Below are 15,749 nucleotides of genomic sequence, written 5' to 3'. Positions count from 1 at the left end.
GTTTTGACCCAGTGACCTTGAAGAACCCGTGATGCATGTCCAATTTGTTGTGATTTGGGAGGTGATGATGTTCCTACGCATCCACTGCCTTTGTCCTCCAAGGTAGTGAAAGCTACAGTTTGGGAGGTATTGCTGCAGAGTTACAGCGCATTTTACTCCACACATTGTAGCCATGGTAGGCTGATGAACGGAGTGAAACATAGAAAATACGAGGAGTAGGCTTTTTGGCCTTTGAGCCTGCTCCGCCATTCATTCTGATCATAGCTGATCATCCAATTCAGAAACTGTTCCCACTTTGACCAATTTCCTTGCATCCCTTTAGCCCCAAGAGCTGTATTCAACTCTTTCTTGAAAACATAAATGTTTTGGCCTCAACTACTTTCTCTGGTAGAGAATTCCACAGGCTCACCATTCTCTGGTTGAAGAAATTTCTCCTCACGTCAGTCCTAAATGGTCTATTCCGTACCTTTAGACTGTTTCGGGACTCACCCGCCATCGGAACATTCTTCCTGTAACTACCCTACCTAGTCCTATTGGAACTTTATCCATTTCTATGAGATTCCCCCTCACTCTTCTAAACTCCAGCGAATATAATCCTAACCGACTCAATCTCTCCTAGTATGTTAGTCCTGCCATGCCAGGAATCATAAGGAAATTGCCTCCCACGCCACCCCCACTCACAACTACTGTATAAGCTTCTGGGCAAACCCCTCCCCAACCCCACCACCGTCTTCACTCTTCACTCCCCCTCACGTATTCGCCGGCATGCACCCCTCTTCCCCCTACTACCACAACTAAGGAAGTCCCCCTCCTCCAATGGAGAAGAGTAATTCCCCGTGGCACTGCCCATCTCAGTGCCCCCATCACAGCTGGAGGGCAATGCCCAGGTTCAGCATTACAGGGGGCTGGAACATACGCATCAAGTCATTCAATGAGATTTAAATCAATGTAAATTTATGGAAATCCAGTTCGCACCCTCTTTGGGAGTGAACCTGATCACGTCATAGACGGGGTTGTGGGAGGAGATTACTTTCAATGATCTGTGTATAGCCCCAAGTTCCTTTGCTGCTGCACCCATTTTAGAAGTGTTTCCTTTATTTTATTACCTCTCCTCAGTCTCTCTTTCAAAATATATCATTTAACATGTATTATATCTCATCTGCCACTTGTCCCCTCTTTCCACTGTCTATTTCCTCTTGAAGTTTATCATTATCCTTACGATTCAGAATACTTCCAAGATTTGTTTCATCTGACATTTTTGAAATTGTGTCTTCCATATTCAATTCCAGGCCATTAATATAGATCAAGAAAAGAGTGGTCATGGTAACAACCCTTGAGGAACCCACTGTACACCTTTATGCAGTCTGAATAACAACCGTTCACCACAGCAGCTCTGGAGAGAGGTCATAAGGACTCAAAACGTTAATTTTGCTTCTCTCTCCACAGATGCTGCCAGACCCGCTGAGTTTATCCAGCATTTTATGTTTTAATTGTTTGTTCACGACTATTCTGTTTCCTGTCACTCAGCCAACTTGGTATCCACGCATCGCTGTTAAGTTGCCATAATCAAATGCCTTTACATGCATTACCAACCAACTGCATTATCCTAATTGATACTCTATTATCTCATTTTTAAAAAACACATATGTGCTCGGCAAACTCCCACAAACAACAATGTGGTAATCAGAACATAAAGCAGGAACTGATCTCAGTATTTCTGGCCAAAATGGTTGCCTTGTCTTTTGCGATGGCATGCTGGGCACCCATTGTGTTGCCATGATTTTGGAGTCTCCTCCTCAGGTTAGTTGTTTAATTGTCCACCACCATTCACAAATGGAACTTTGGGAACTGTTGAGATGGAATTTTTTTGCTGTGTAACATGCTGCGTCTGCTACATGCATGCAGTGTCCTGTATTATAACTCCACCAGCTTGACACTTCATTTAAGGTGAAAATTGCTTATTGTCACAAGTAGGCTTCAAATGAAGTTACTGCGAAAAGCCCCTAGTCGCCACGTTCAGGCACCTGTTCGGGGAGGCTGGTACGGGAATTGAACCGTGCTGCTGGCCTGCCTTGGTCTGCTTTCAAAGCCAGCGATTTAGCCCTGTGCTAAACCAGCCCCTAAGGTATAGCTGCTGTTGATCCTGGTATGATCTCCTACATCACTCATTGAACCAATGTTGGTCACGGCTTTATGGCAATAGTACAATGAAGGATATGCTGGCAATTAGGTTACATATTGTGTTGGAATACAATTTTGCTATTGCTGCTGATGGATCATTTTATTCATTCATAATAATAATCTTTATTATTGTCACAAGTAGACTTACATTAACACTGCAATGAAGTTACTGTCAAAATCCCCCATTGGCCACACTCCAGCACCTGTTCGGGTACACTGAGGGAGAATTCAGAATGCTCTATTCACGTCTTTTGGGACTTGTGGGAGGAAACAGGAGCACCCGGAGGAAACCCATATGGACATGAAAACAGGCAGTGACCTAAGAGGGAATCAAACCTGGGACCCTGCCACTGTGAAGCAACGGTGCTAACCACTGTGCCGCCATACGATGTGGTTGGCCAGCATTTATTGCCCATCCTTAATTTTCCTTTAGCGGACTGGTTTGCTAGGCCATTTTGGAGGGCACTTAAGAGTCAACCACATTGCTGTGGGCTGGAGTCACATGTAAGGAAAGGATGGCTGATTTCCTCCCCTAAGGACATTGGTGAACCTTTTGAGTTTTTATAGCAATCAACAGTCTTTCCATGGTCATCATTAGATTATTAATTCCAGATTTGTATTAAATATATATTTCACCATTTGCCATGGTGGTATTTGAACCCACGTCCCTAGAGCATCTCTGGATTACTAGTCCAGTGGCAATATCACTACACCACATGCATGCTGTCTAACAGGTGCTCAGTTTTGAGCTGCTAATCCTTTTGAGTCTCATGGCGGATGTGCCATACAACACAATGGAGTTTATCCTCTGCCTGATGATGGAAGCTGGTCTCCACTGAATGATCAGTGTGGTGATCACTCCTACCAATACCTTCGTGGACAGGTGCATCTATGACCATTAGATTGGTGAGGACAAGGACAAATATATTTTTTCCTCTTATTGGTTCATTCACCACCTGCAGTGAGGACTCAGGACTGCCAGCTTAGTCAGTAGTGGTGCTGCCAAGCCACTCTTCGTCTTGGGCTTTTATCACCCGGAGTACATTCTGTGCACTTGTTTCCCTTTTTCAAAGTTGTGTTCAACATGGAAGATTGTTGATTCATCAACTGAAGGAGGGTAGTAGATGGTAATACGCAGGAGGTTTCCTTTTCTGTCTTTGACCTAATGGCATGAGTCAATGTTGAAGACTCTCAAGTCCACTCTCTCCTGAATATATACCACTGTGGTGACAACTCTGGTCTCAGCTGCCAGTTTGACAGGGTGTAACCAAAGATGTTGATGGAAGAGTCAGAGACATTAGCAGTACAGTCTGATTTTGACTTTGCAAGATTGACAGAGCAGAGAATGCCTTTGTCCTTTCGGGCCTAAGTCGATAAGCCAGGCAGCCTGTACATTTTTTTTATTCTTCAGATTTTCTGCCGTGGCTTGAAAGAGTGGAAGGGCTTGCTTGGCAATTTCAGAGGGCAGTTAAGAGTCAACCACAATGCTGTTGGTCTCTAATCATTACCCAGACCAGTGTTTTAGCGAATCAGATTGATTTTTTAAGACAATAGTCATTTCATAATAGTTAATTTATTATTATTAAGTATCATTTTATTCAAGTGTTATTAATTAATCACATTTAAATTCCTCCAGCTGCCTTAGTAGAATTTAAATGTGTTTCTGACGCTTTATTCCAGACCTCTTGAATACTAGTCATGTTACCACTATATCACAATTCCCCTACTGTCACATTATCTTTTCCCTAAAATATACCTGTAGCTCCTCATTTATCTTTTTAGATAACAGAAAAGCTTTGAGAAATTAGGAGATGAATTGCTTGTTATAGGAGAGTCAGCCCCTGAGATTTTCATGACGTGACATTTTTGTGGCTGGTCAGTGGGGCTGCAAAATGTTGATTGATGGGAACTCATAAATGCTAATGCCATTGAATGTAAAAAGGAAGAGGTTATACTCTCGCTTGTTAGAAATGGTCATTGCTTATCACATAGGGAGCACAATTGTTTCTTGCTACTTTCAGCCCAATGTTGTTTCGGACTTTATGGACATGGGCTGCTTCATTATCTGAGGAATTAAAAATTGAGCTGAGTAGTAAAATCAACAATGATGGAGAGGAGGTCATTGAGGAAGGAATTGAAGATAATTGGGCCTTGGACTCTGTGGTGAACATTTTCTTTTAATATTTTTGCAGATATTGTGTTGGTCTATGGGAATGATGTTAGCTGGGGAACAGGTGTCTGTAGGATGGAGACCAACAAAGGGGCTAGGTGTGAAAAATCAGACATTTGATGCAAATAGGGCCAAGTTGCATGTTTACAAGTGTAATGTGAGAGTACCTTTAAGAAATGGGTGTTTATAAATGGGTATGTATATAAATATCTGTAGTGAGAGTACCTTTAAGAAGTGGGTGTTTACCACTGCAGTGATATCAGAGAATGGGTGCAGCTGGGCTGACTGTCAGCCTTTTTACTTTCATTTTAGGCTGTTTGCTGCAGGGTGTGTTTTAGATTTGTTTTCGGAGCTGGATAGCTGCAGTCACAGCCAGAAGGTGTATTAGAGTCTCTCTCTGTAATCTAAAGACTGTAAATCGATCCTGGTGATTTAAAACTAATAACAGTAGTGACTTTAACCTGATGTGCTTCTGGAAAAAGGTGTTTTAAGTTTTCTGGATGTTGTTTGGGAAGTTATTAAGGATTACTTAGTATTGTATTCTTTGGGGGTTGTATTTGAATTGATGGTTGCTAAGAAGTTCACTGTATGTTTTTAAAAAGGTTAACTTGAGATCATAGAATAAAGATTGTTGTGCTTTAAATAATACTTTTCCATTTCTGCTGTACCACACCTGTAGAGTGGGCCGTGTGCTTCCCATACCACAATCTATTAAAAGTTGTGGGGCAGCTGAACTCCATGATACACTTTGGGGTTCTCTAAACCCTGGCTATAACAAATTGGGGGCTCGAGGGGGATAAAAATCCACCTAACCTGCACATCTTTAGACTGTGGGAGGAAACCAGAACACCCAGAGGAAACCTGCGTGGACACGGGGAGAGCGTGCAAGCTCCGCACAGACCGTGACCAAGCTGGGAATCGAACCCGGATCCCTGGCACTATTAAGCAACAGTGCTAACCACTGAGCTACCGTGTCGCCCCTCTGGGTCTACCACCACTGTACTTCTCTCATCCCTCACCCTACCAATTTCCCTCGCCACTTCCTGTTTCCTCAGCTGGTGGGCCAGCACCTACTTCTCTTTCCCCCGTACTCATGCACTGCTTCTCTGCCCCTCTGCAACTGACATACCGCCTTCCCCGTGGACACTAACCCAATCTCCATCTAAATTGTAAAAGGTTGAGGCCCCAGCACGAGAGCATACCACTCATAACATCTTGAAACCAGAAAACAGTCCCATTTCTATCAACTCTCTTTCCTGTTACCTAGCCAATCTTTTATCCATGCCAAAAAGTTTGTTTGGAGGTGCAGCAGGTAATTAAGAAGGCAAATGGAATTTTGTCCTTCATGAGGGATGGCATTTAAAAACAGGGAGGTTATGGTGCAGCTGTATAGGGTACTGGTGAGGCCACACCTGGAGTACTGTGTAGAGTTTTGGTCTCATTACTTGAGAAAGGATGTACTGGCACTGCAGGGGGTGCAGAGGAGATTCACTACGTTGATTCAGGAGTTGAGAGGCTTATGATGAGAGACTGAGTAGACTGGGACTATACTCTTTGGAATTTAGAAGAATGAGGGGGATCTTGTAGAAACATATAATATTATGAAGGAAACAGATAAGATAGAAGCAGGGAGGTTGTTTCCACTGGGAGTTGAAACTAGAACGAGGGGGCATAGCCTCAAAATAGGGGGGGAGCAGATTTAGGACTGAGTTGAGGAGGAACTTCTTCACCCAAATGGTTGTAAACCTGTGGAATTCCCTGCCCAATGAAGCAGTTGAGGCTTTATTTGTTTAAGGCAAAGATAGATAGATTTTTGAACAGTAAAGGAATAAAAGGTTATAGTGAGCGGGCAGGTAAGTTGAGCTGAGTCCACAAAAAGATCAGCCATGATCTTATTGAATGGCGGAGAAGGCTTGAGGGGCTAGATGGCCTACTCCTGCTCCTAGTTCTTATGTTCTTATGTAACATGTTACGCCTCCCACTATGAGCTCTTATTTTTTTTGCAAAACCTTTGATATGACACCTTATAAATGCCTTCTGCAACTGGTTCCCTTTATCCACAGCACACGTGACTCCTTCAAAGAACTCCAATAAATTTGTTAAACATGATTTCCCTTTCAAAAAACCATTTCACAACGTTATCGGACAGTAGGACCTGCACTGCTCCGGATCCTTATCTTTCTTCAATATCGGGGAGATGGATGCTTTCGATACTGTAGGGGGGGAGCTCCCCCCTCTCTCGCTAGCCTCATTATATGCCCTCACCAGCAGCTGCCCCAGACAACCCCTCCCAACAGGGTGCATATGGCAGTGGCAAGGATGAGTAGGTTCTTAATGGAGTAGAGGATAGGTGTGGACGGTACACGGGTAGGCCTGCAAACCATGCCCACATGTTTTGGCATGTTCGAAACTGAAGGGGTTCTGGCAAGGTTTGCAGACATAATGTCTGAGGTGTTGGGTTAAAGGTGGCCCCGAGCCTGGAGCTAGCGATATTTGGGGTGTCGGAAGACCCGGAAATCCAGGGGGCGAGAGAGTCCGATGTATTGACCTTTGCCCCCCCTGATAGTCTGGAGACCGATTTTGCTTGGGTGGAGGGACTCCGAGACGCTGAAACCGCGGGGATGTGGTGAGTGACCTGCAGGAATTCCTGAGGTTGGAAACGATCAAGTTTGTCTTGAGAGGGTTGGGCAGAAGGGGGTTAAATGGGGAAGGCAGGACCTGAGGAGAGGAAGGGCAATACAGTTTATTATGCTGTAATATTTTGCTCCTGCTCTTATTTGTGTGTTTGTTGTTGATATAAATGCCTTAATAAAATAATTTAAAAAGAGAAATTATATTAACACTAAGGGCTAAAATGTTAAATCGACGTGGGTGGAAATAAAAAACAAGCGAAAAAACTCCTTTATAGGAGTAATTTACAGGCCCCTGACCAATACTTCCAAAGTGGGGCATAGTATAAAACAAGAAATAATAATGAAATGAAATGAAAATGAAATAAGGGCTTGTTAGAAAAGCACAACGGTAATCATGGGTGATATTAATATGCATATTGACTGGAGTAATCAAATTGGCAAGGGTAGCCTTGAGGGAGGTTTCATAGAGTGTATGAGGGACTGTTTCTTAGAGCAGTATGTTATGGAGCCAACCAGGGAGCAAGCTATTTTGGATTTAATATTATGTAATGAAGAAAGGTTGATAAATAGTCTTGTCGTTAAGGATCCTCCTGGAAGGAGTGATCACAACATGCTAGAATTTCAGATTCAGATTGAGCGAGAGAGGGCAGAATTCCATACTTAAGTTTTAACATTGGGCAGAGGTAATTATACAGGCCTGAGGAAAGAATTGGCCCAAGTAGACTGGGAGCAGATAAATGAGGGGAGGACAGTTGAGGAACAATGGTGGATGTTCAGGGAGATATTAAATACCACTCAATTAAAGCATATCCCTGAGAGGAAGCAGAATTGTAAAAGGATGAACAACGTTCCATGGCTAAACAAGGAAATCAAGGAAGGCATAAAGGCAAAATCTAGTGGTAAGCTGGAGGATTGTGGAAACTTTACGGTTCAGCAAAAGGCTATTAAAAATCAAATCAAAAAAGCTAAGATGAACTATGGAAGGAAACTAGCAAAAAATGTAAACGCTGATACCAAAAGCTTCTAGAATTATATAAAGAGGAAGTGAATAGCTAAAGTAAATGTTAGAGGACGATACTGGTGAGGTAATAATGGGGAACACAGAGATGGCGGAGGCTCTGAATATTTTGCCTCTATCTTCACAGTAGAAGATAATAAAAAATTTCCAAAACTGTAAGTCTCCAGGACCTGATGGCCTGCACCCTAGGGTATTAAGGGAGGTGGCAGCAGAGATAGTGGATACATTAGTTATGATTTTTCAGAATTCCCTGGATTTTGGAAGGGTCCCGGTGGATTGGGAACACGCTAATGTGACGACCCTATTCAAAAAGGGAGAGAGGCCAAAAGTAGGAAACTATAGACCAGTTAGCTTGATCTCTGTGGTGGAGAAGTTGCTGGAATCAATCATTAAGGAGGAGATGACTGAATATTTGGAAAGTCAAAGCTCATAAACCTGACAGACTGGGACTCCTCTCCACAGAAAAGAGAGGGCTGATTTGATGGGGTAGATTGGGAATTTGAATTGATTTATTATTGTCACATAGAACATAGAACATAGAACAGTACAGCACAGAACAGGCCCTTCGGCCCTCAATGCTGTGCCGAGCCATGATCACCCTACTCAACCCACGTATCCACCCTATACCCGTAACCCAACAACCCCCCCCCCCCCCCCTTAACCTTACTTTTATTAGGACACTACGGGCAATTTAGCATGGCCAATCCACCTAACCCGCACATCTTTGGACTGTGGGAGGAAACCGGAGCACCCGGAGGAAACCCACGCACACAGGGGGAGGACGTGCAGACTCCACACAGACAGTGACCCAGCCGGGAATCGAACCTGGGACCCTGGAGCTGTGAAGCATTTATGCTAACCACCATGCTACCCTGCATGTATTAGTATACAGTGAAAAGTATTGTTTCTTGCATGCTGTGCAGACAACGCATACCGTACATAGGGAAGGAAGGAGAGACTACAGAATGTACAGAATGGGCAGCACGGTAGTGCAGTGGATAGCACTGTGGCTTCATAGCGGCAGGGTCCCAGGTTCGATTCCCCTCTGGGTCACTGTCTGTGCGGAGTCTGCACGTTCTCCCCGTGTCTGCGTGGGTTTCCTCCGGGTGCTCATGTTTCCTCCCACAGTCCAAAGATGTGCAGGTTAGGTGGATTGGCCATGATAAATTGCCTTTGGTGTCCAAAAAGGTTCATAGAATAGATGGGTTAGAATAGAAGGTTAGGAGGGGTCATTGGGTTTACGGGGATAGGGTGGAAATGAGGGCTTTAAGTGGGTCGGTTCAGACTCGATGGGCCGAGTGGACTCCTTCTGCACTGTATGTTCTATGATTCAATTCACCATTGTCAGCATGATTTTATAACAGGTAAGTCATGCTTTCTTGAGGAAGTAACCAGCAAGGTGGATAATGGGCAACCTGTGGATGTGGTATATCTAGACGTCTAGAAAGCGTTTGACAATGTGCCGCATAAAAGACTGATCCAGAGGTGAGATCGCAGGGGATTGGGGGTAGAGAACTAGATTGAATTGAGGATTGGCTGACTGACAGAAAGCAGATTGTTGGAATAAATGGATCCTTCTCTGGCCGGTGAACTGTAACTAACAGGGTGCTGCAGGGGTTAGTCCTCGGACCTCAACTGTTTGCAATCTATATAAATGATCTGCAAGCAGGGACAGAGTGTAAAATAGCAACATTTATGGATGATACTAAAGTAGGTGGGAAAGCAGACAGTGAAGGAGAGATAAAGAGTTTACAGACAGATATAGATAGGCTAGGGGTTTGGGCCAACATTTGGCAGATGGATTTTAATGTAGATAAGTGTGAGGTTATCCATTTTGGTTGAGCAAATAGGCAAATTCAAGATGCATCTGGGCAGAGGGATCTGGGTGTCTGTTCATGAATCGCAGAAAGTGGGTATGCAGGTACAGCAGGTAATTAAAAAGGCAAATGGAATGTTATCAATTCTTGCAAAAGGACTGGAGTACAAAAGTAGAGAAGTGTTGTTGCAATTGTATAGGGTGTTGGTGAGACCACATCTGGAGCATTGTGTCCAGTTTGAGGAAGGATTGACATATGAGGAGAGATTAAATAGTTTGGATTTATACTCGCTAGAGTTGGAAGGATAAGAGGGGATCTGATTGAGGTGTACAAAATACTAAATGGGTGGGCGGCATAGTGGTGCAGTGGTTAGCTCACGGCGCCGAGAACTCGGGTTCGATCCCGGCGCCCGTTCACTGTCCATGTGCAGTTTGTACATTCTCCCTGTGTCTGCGTGGGTCTCACTCCCACAACCCAAAAAGATGTGCCGGGTAGATGGATTGTCCACGCTAAATTGCCCCTTAATTGAAAAAAAAAAATGAATTGGGTACTTTAAATTGAAAATAAAACAAAATATTCAGTGGGATTGATAAGGTAAACGTAGATCAAATGTTCACCCTTGTGGGAAAATCTAGAACAAGAGATCACGGATATAGGTTGAGAGGCGGTAGATTTAGAGCTGAGGTGAGGAGGAATTACTTCTCATAGAGGGTGGTGAATTTGTGGAACTCGCTGTTCCATAGTGCGGTGGAATCGGAGTCATTAAATGGTTTCAAGAAAGAGATAGATATATTTTTGATTTAAAAAACGGGTAAAGGGATATGAGGGACAGGTAGGAAGGTGAATTTGAGACCAGGAGAGATCAGCCACGATCTGATTGAATGGTGGAGCAGGCTCAAAGGGCTGAATTGCCAACTTCTGCTAATTCCTACATTCCTCTAGTAAAGACTGTTGCAAAATATTGAATTTATCCACCATGGCACTATTTTCCATTATCAATTCGCCAGACGCACTTTGTAAAGAATCAAAACTAACTTTTACTCTTTTCTCATTGAAATATCTTTAGAAACACTTGCTACTTATCATGCTGGACTCTGTCATGGGCCATTGCACTGGTGGATCATTGATGCTCTGATTTATTCCATTACTATCGTCATCACCTATTTCATATATAGTGACAATCTAAACCTTTGGGTAAAACAACGCAGCTTGGAGATCTAGCTGCCTATCTGTCTTGAGTATACTGATGCCAAGGTACAAAATCATCGAGAGTAGATACTATTTGGTCTTGGTATATGTATAATTACAATGTATAAAGCCAAAATGAAAATGGCTTATTGTCACAAGTAGGCTTCAAATGAAGTTACTGTGAAAAGATCCTAGTCGCCACATTCCGGCGCCTGTTCGGGGAGGCTGGTACGGAAATTGTCCAGACAGTCCATTTAAGCTTTAGGAGCTGGTGATCATCACGATTGTAGCTTCTCACATGATCCGCCGACTCTAATAATTGCCGAACAACATTAAAAATTAATACCTGATGGATGCCAAATATTAGTGAACGGACACAGGGAATGTGTGTGCTGTGTTTGTAGCAGAACTTGAGTGTGCCACTGTGCATCATACTGTCCAAGTACTGCTGAGACTGGTATTTGTAGGTGGCACCTACTTAACTTTTTTAGTATTAGTTCTGTGTGCATATCATCATTCTCTGCAGTCATGCCACCGTGGGGGCACGGTGGCACAGTGGTTAGCACTGATGCCTCACAGTGCCAGGGACCCAGGTTCAATTCCGGGCTCGGGTGACTGTGTGAAGTTTACACTTGACCTTTTCCCCGTATCTGCGTGTGTTTCCTCCGGGTGCTCCGGTTTCCTCCCACAGTCCAAAGATGTGCAGGTCAGGGAAATTGGCCATGCTAAATTGCCCCTTAAGAGTCCTAAAGGTTAGGTGGGGTTATTGGGCTACGTGTATAGTGTCCGGGAGTGGGCCTAGGCAGGGTCGGTGCAGACTCGATGGGTCAAATGGCCTTCTTCTGCACTGTAGAGATTCTAAACATAAGTGAGCAGGAATTTGTAAAGGGACAACTTGGATAACTCCCATTATGTTATGGCATTGATCAGTTCGTGTATAAAATGACGTAATAGTTGCATTTCATCTTTTTTGTTACAGTATGTACTCCCACCTATTGGTTCAGCTGAGAAATGACTGAATCTGAAGAACATTTTTGTTCGTGGGATCTGAGCATCGCTGCCTGGACCAGCATTTATTGCCCATCCCTGAGTAGCTTGCTAGGCCATTTTTTTTTTGAAAAATATTTCATTGGAGGTATTTTCAAATATATACAGAAAAGAAACAAGCAAACAACAGCAGCAACAGTAAACAATATGCAGATATAAAGAACCCTCCCGCTAACGTGGTAGTGCTCCTTAAAGAAGTCAATGAACAGCCTTCAAACAACCTCCACCCTGTGGAGAATCCCTCCTCCATCCTTTTTATAGCGAACTAGGTGGAGGAACTCTGCCAAGTCGATCACCACTTTTGGCGGCTCCGAATCATGCCAGTACAGCAAGATCCACATTCGGGTAATTGGGGAGGCAAAGGCAATATCTGCTTCTCCCCCCACCTGCACACACGGATTCCCCAACACCCCAAATATCGCCACTCATGAGCTCAACGCCACCTCCACTCCCAAAATCTTCAACATTACGTTGGTAAACTTTTTCCAGAACCTCTCAAACCTCGGACACACCCAAAACATTCGCCGGTCCCCCTGCACACCACCCACATCTATGTTCCACCGCTGGAAAAAAACGGCTTATCCTAGACCATGTCATATGAGCCCTATGCACAACCTTAAACTGTATGAGACTCAGTCTTGCACATGACGAGGACGGGTTTATCCTCCGCATTCTACACCCCAGCGTGCATCGCCACTCCGGACTCCTGATCCCACTTACACTGGGCTTCCTCCACTGGGATGCTCTCCCTCCTCATCAGCTGCTGATATATATCTGACACCTATCTTATCCGTGGACAGCAGTTTTTCCTCTAGCGCTGGAGGTAGCAGCTGTGGGAATGAATCCAACTCCTTCCTCAAAACGTCTCTCACCTGCAGGTACCTGAACCCATTTCCCTTCAGCAACAGGTACACTCCTCAAGCTCCTCCAACTCAGCAAACTTACCCCGCCAGAAACCTGTCCTGGAAATACTCTATCCCCAACTGCCCCATCCCCGAAAGCTCAGATTCAACCATGCCAAGACAAACCTGTGGTTGCCACAAATTGGGGCCCTCAGGGATATGACTTCCATCCTACAGTGCTGTCAACATTGATTCGGCACCCTGAACACTGATACCACCGTTGGGCTTGCGAACTACCATGCTGGCGAGAATGGAAGCCTGCAACAGTGCTCTCAGACTTGTTCCTTTACACAAAGGCTCCTCCATCCATCTCTCCCTAATCCCAACCCCCCACCTCACCTACCCCATTCCAGAGAATGCCATGGTAGCACAGTGGTTAACACTGTTGCTTCACAACTCCAGGGTTCCAGGTTCAATTCCTGGCTTGGGTCACTGTCTGTGCGGAGTCTGCATGTTCTCCCTGTGTCTGCGTGGGTTCCCTCCGGGTGCTCCGGTTTCCTCCCACAAATCCCAAAAGACGTGCTGTTAGGTGAATTGGACATTCTGAATTCTCCCACAGTGACCCGAACAGGCGCCAGAATGTTGCGACCAGGGGATTTTCACAGTAACTTCATTGCAATGTTGATGTAAGCCTAGTGTGACAATCGAGATTATTATTATTATTAGTCAGGAAATTGTATTGGGATAAGTCCCAGGGCCTGAAGCTCTGCATCCAAGAGTACTTAAGGGAGTGGCCTTAGAAATAATGGATGCATCGGTGATCATTTGCCAGTATTCTGGAAGAGCTCCAATGGATTGGAGGGGAGCTAATGTAACCCCACCTTTTAAAAAAGGAGGGAGAGAGAAAAAGGAGAATTATAGATCGGTTAGCCTGACATCGGTGGTGGGGAAAATGCTGGAGTCAATTATTAAGAATGAAATAACTGAGTATCTGGGAAGTGAGGACAGGATCGGTGCACGTCAGCATGGATTCACTAAAGGGAAATCATGTTTGACAAATCTTCTGGAATTTTTTGAGGATGTGATCAGCAGAGTGCACAAGGGTGAACCAGTGGATGTTGTGTCTCTGGACTTTCAAAAGACTTTTGACAAGGTCCCACACAAGAGATTAGTGAGAAAAATTAAAGCTTATGGTATTGGGGTTAATGTATTGACATGGATAGAGAACTGGGTGGCAGACAGGAAGCAGAGAGTGGGGATAAATGGGTCCTTTTCAGAGTGGCAGGCAGTAACGAGTGGGGTACCGCAGGGTTCAGTGCTGGGACTCCAGCTCTTCACAATATACATTAATGATTTGGATGAAGGAATTGCAATATCTCCAAATTTGCTGCAGATGACACTAAGTTGGGTGGCAGTGTGTGCTGTGTGGAAGATACAAAGAGGCTGCAGGATGACTTGGACAGGCTGGCTGAGTAAATGCAATGTAATGAAGGCTCAGTTAGGGCACTTGAGAGTTACAAGTTAGCCAGGAAGGACCTAAAGGGAGAGTTAAGAAGAGCGAGGAGAGGACACGAAAAGTCGTTGGCGGATAGGATCAAGGAAAACCCTAAGGCTTTCTATAGGTATATCAGGAACAAAAGAATGACTCGAGTAAGATTAGGGCCAATCAAGGATAGTAGTGGAAAGTTGTGTGTGGAATCAGAGGAGATAGGGGAAGCATTAAATGGGTATTTTTCGTCAGTGTTTACACTGGAGAAAGCCAATGTTGTCGAGGAGAACACTCAGGTTCAGTCGACCAGGCTAGATGGAATTGAGGTTCAAAAGGAGGAGGTGTTAGCAATTTTAGAAAATGTCAAAATAGATAAGTCCCCTGGGCCAGATGGGATTTATCCTAGGATTCTCTGGGAAGCCAGGGAGGAGATTGCAGAGCCTTTGTCCTTGATCTTTATGTCGTCTTTGTCGACAGGAATAGTGCCGGAAGACTGGAGGATAGCAAATGTTGTCCCCTTGTTCAAGAAGGGGAGTAGAGACAACCCTGGTAATTATAGACCTGTGAGCCTTACTTCGGTTGTGGGTAAAATGTTGGAAAAGGTTATAAGAGATAGGGTTTATAATCATCTTGAAAAGAACAAGTTGATTAGCGATACTCAACACGGTTTTGTGAAGGGTAGGTCATGTCTCACAAACCTTATTGAGTTTTTTGAGAAGGTGACCAAACAGGTGGATCAGGGTAAAGCTGTTGATGTGGTGTATATGGATTTCAGTAAGGCGTTTGATAAGGTTCCCCACGGTAGGCTATTGCAGAAAATAAGGAAGTATGGAATTGAAGGTGATTTAGCGGTTTGGATCAGTAATTGGCTAGCTGAAAGAAGACAGAGGGTGGTGGTTGATGGCAAATGTTCATCCTGGAGTTCAGTTACTAGTGGTGTACCGCAAGGATCTGTTTTGGGGCCACTGCTGTTTGTCATTTTTATAAATGACCTGGAAGAGGGTGTAGAAGGATGGGTTAGTAATTTTGCAGATGACACGAAGGTCGGTGGAGTTGTGGATAGTGCTGAAGGATGTTATAGGATACAGAGGGACATAGATAAGCTGCAGAGCTGGGCTGAGAGGTGGCAGATGGAGTTTAATGCGGAAAAGTGTGAGGTGGTTCACTTTGGAAGGAGTAACAGGAATGCAGAGTACTGGGCTAATGGCAAGATTCTTGGTAGTGTAGATGAACAGAGAGATCTCGGCATCCAGGTACATAAATCCCTGAAAGTTGCCACCCAGGTTAATAGGGCTGTTAAGAAGGCATATGGTGTGCTAGCCTTTATAAGCAGGGGGATTGAGTTTCGGAACCACAAGGTCATG

General features: G+C 44.3%; 1 protein-coding gene across 3 annotated transcripts in view; it reads left to right on the top strand.

Moving 5' to 3' along the window:
* enah (ENAH actin regulator) overlaps positions 1-15,749 on the top strand; it is a 482,877-nt gene that overhangs the window by 197,661 nt on the left and 269,467 nt on the right. The gene's annotated exons all lie outside the window — the stretch shown is intronic.

Source organism: Scyliorhinus canicula, chromosome 6 (genome assembly GCF_902713615.1).
Source record: "Scyliorhinus canicula chromosome 6, sScyCan1.1, whole genome shotgun sequence".
Classification (NCBI taxonomy): Eukaryota; Metazoa; Chordata; class Chondrichthyes; order Carcharhiniformes; family Scyliorhinidae; genus Scyliorhinus; species Scyliorhinus canicula.
This window is presented reverse-complemented; position numbering and strand designations above follow the sequence as displayed.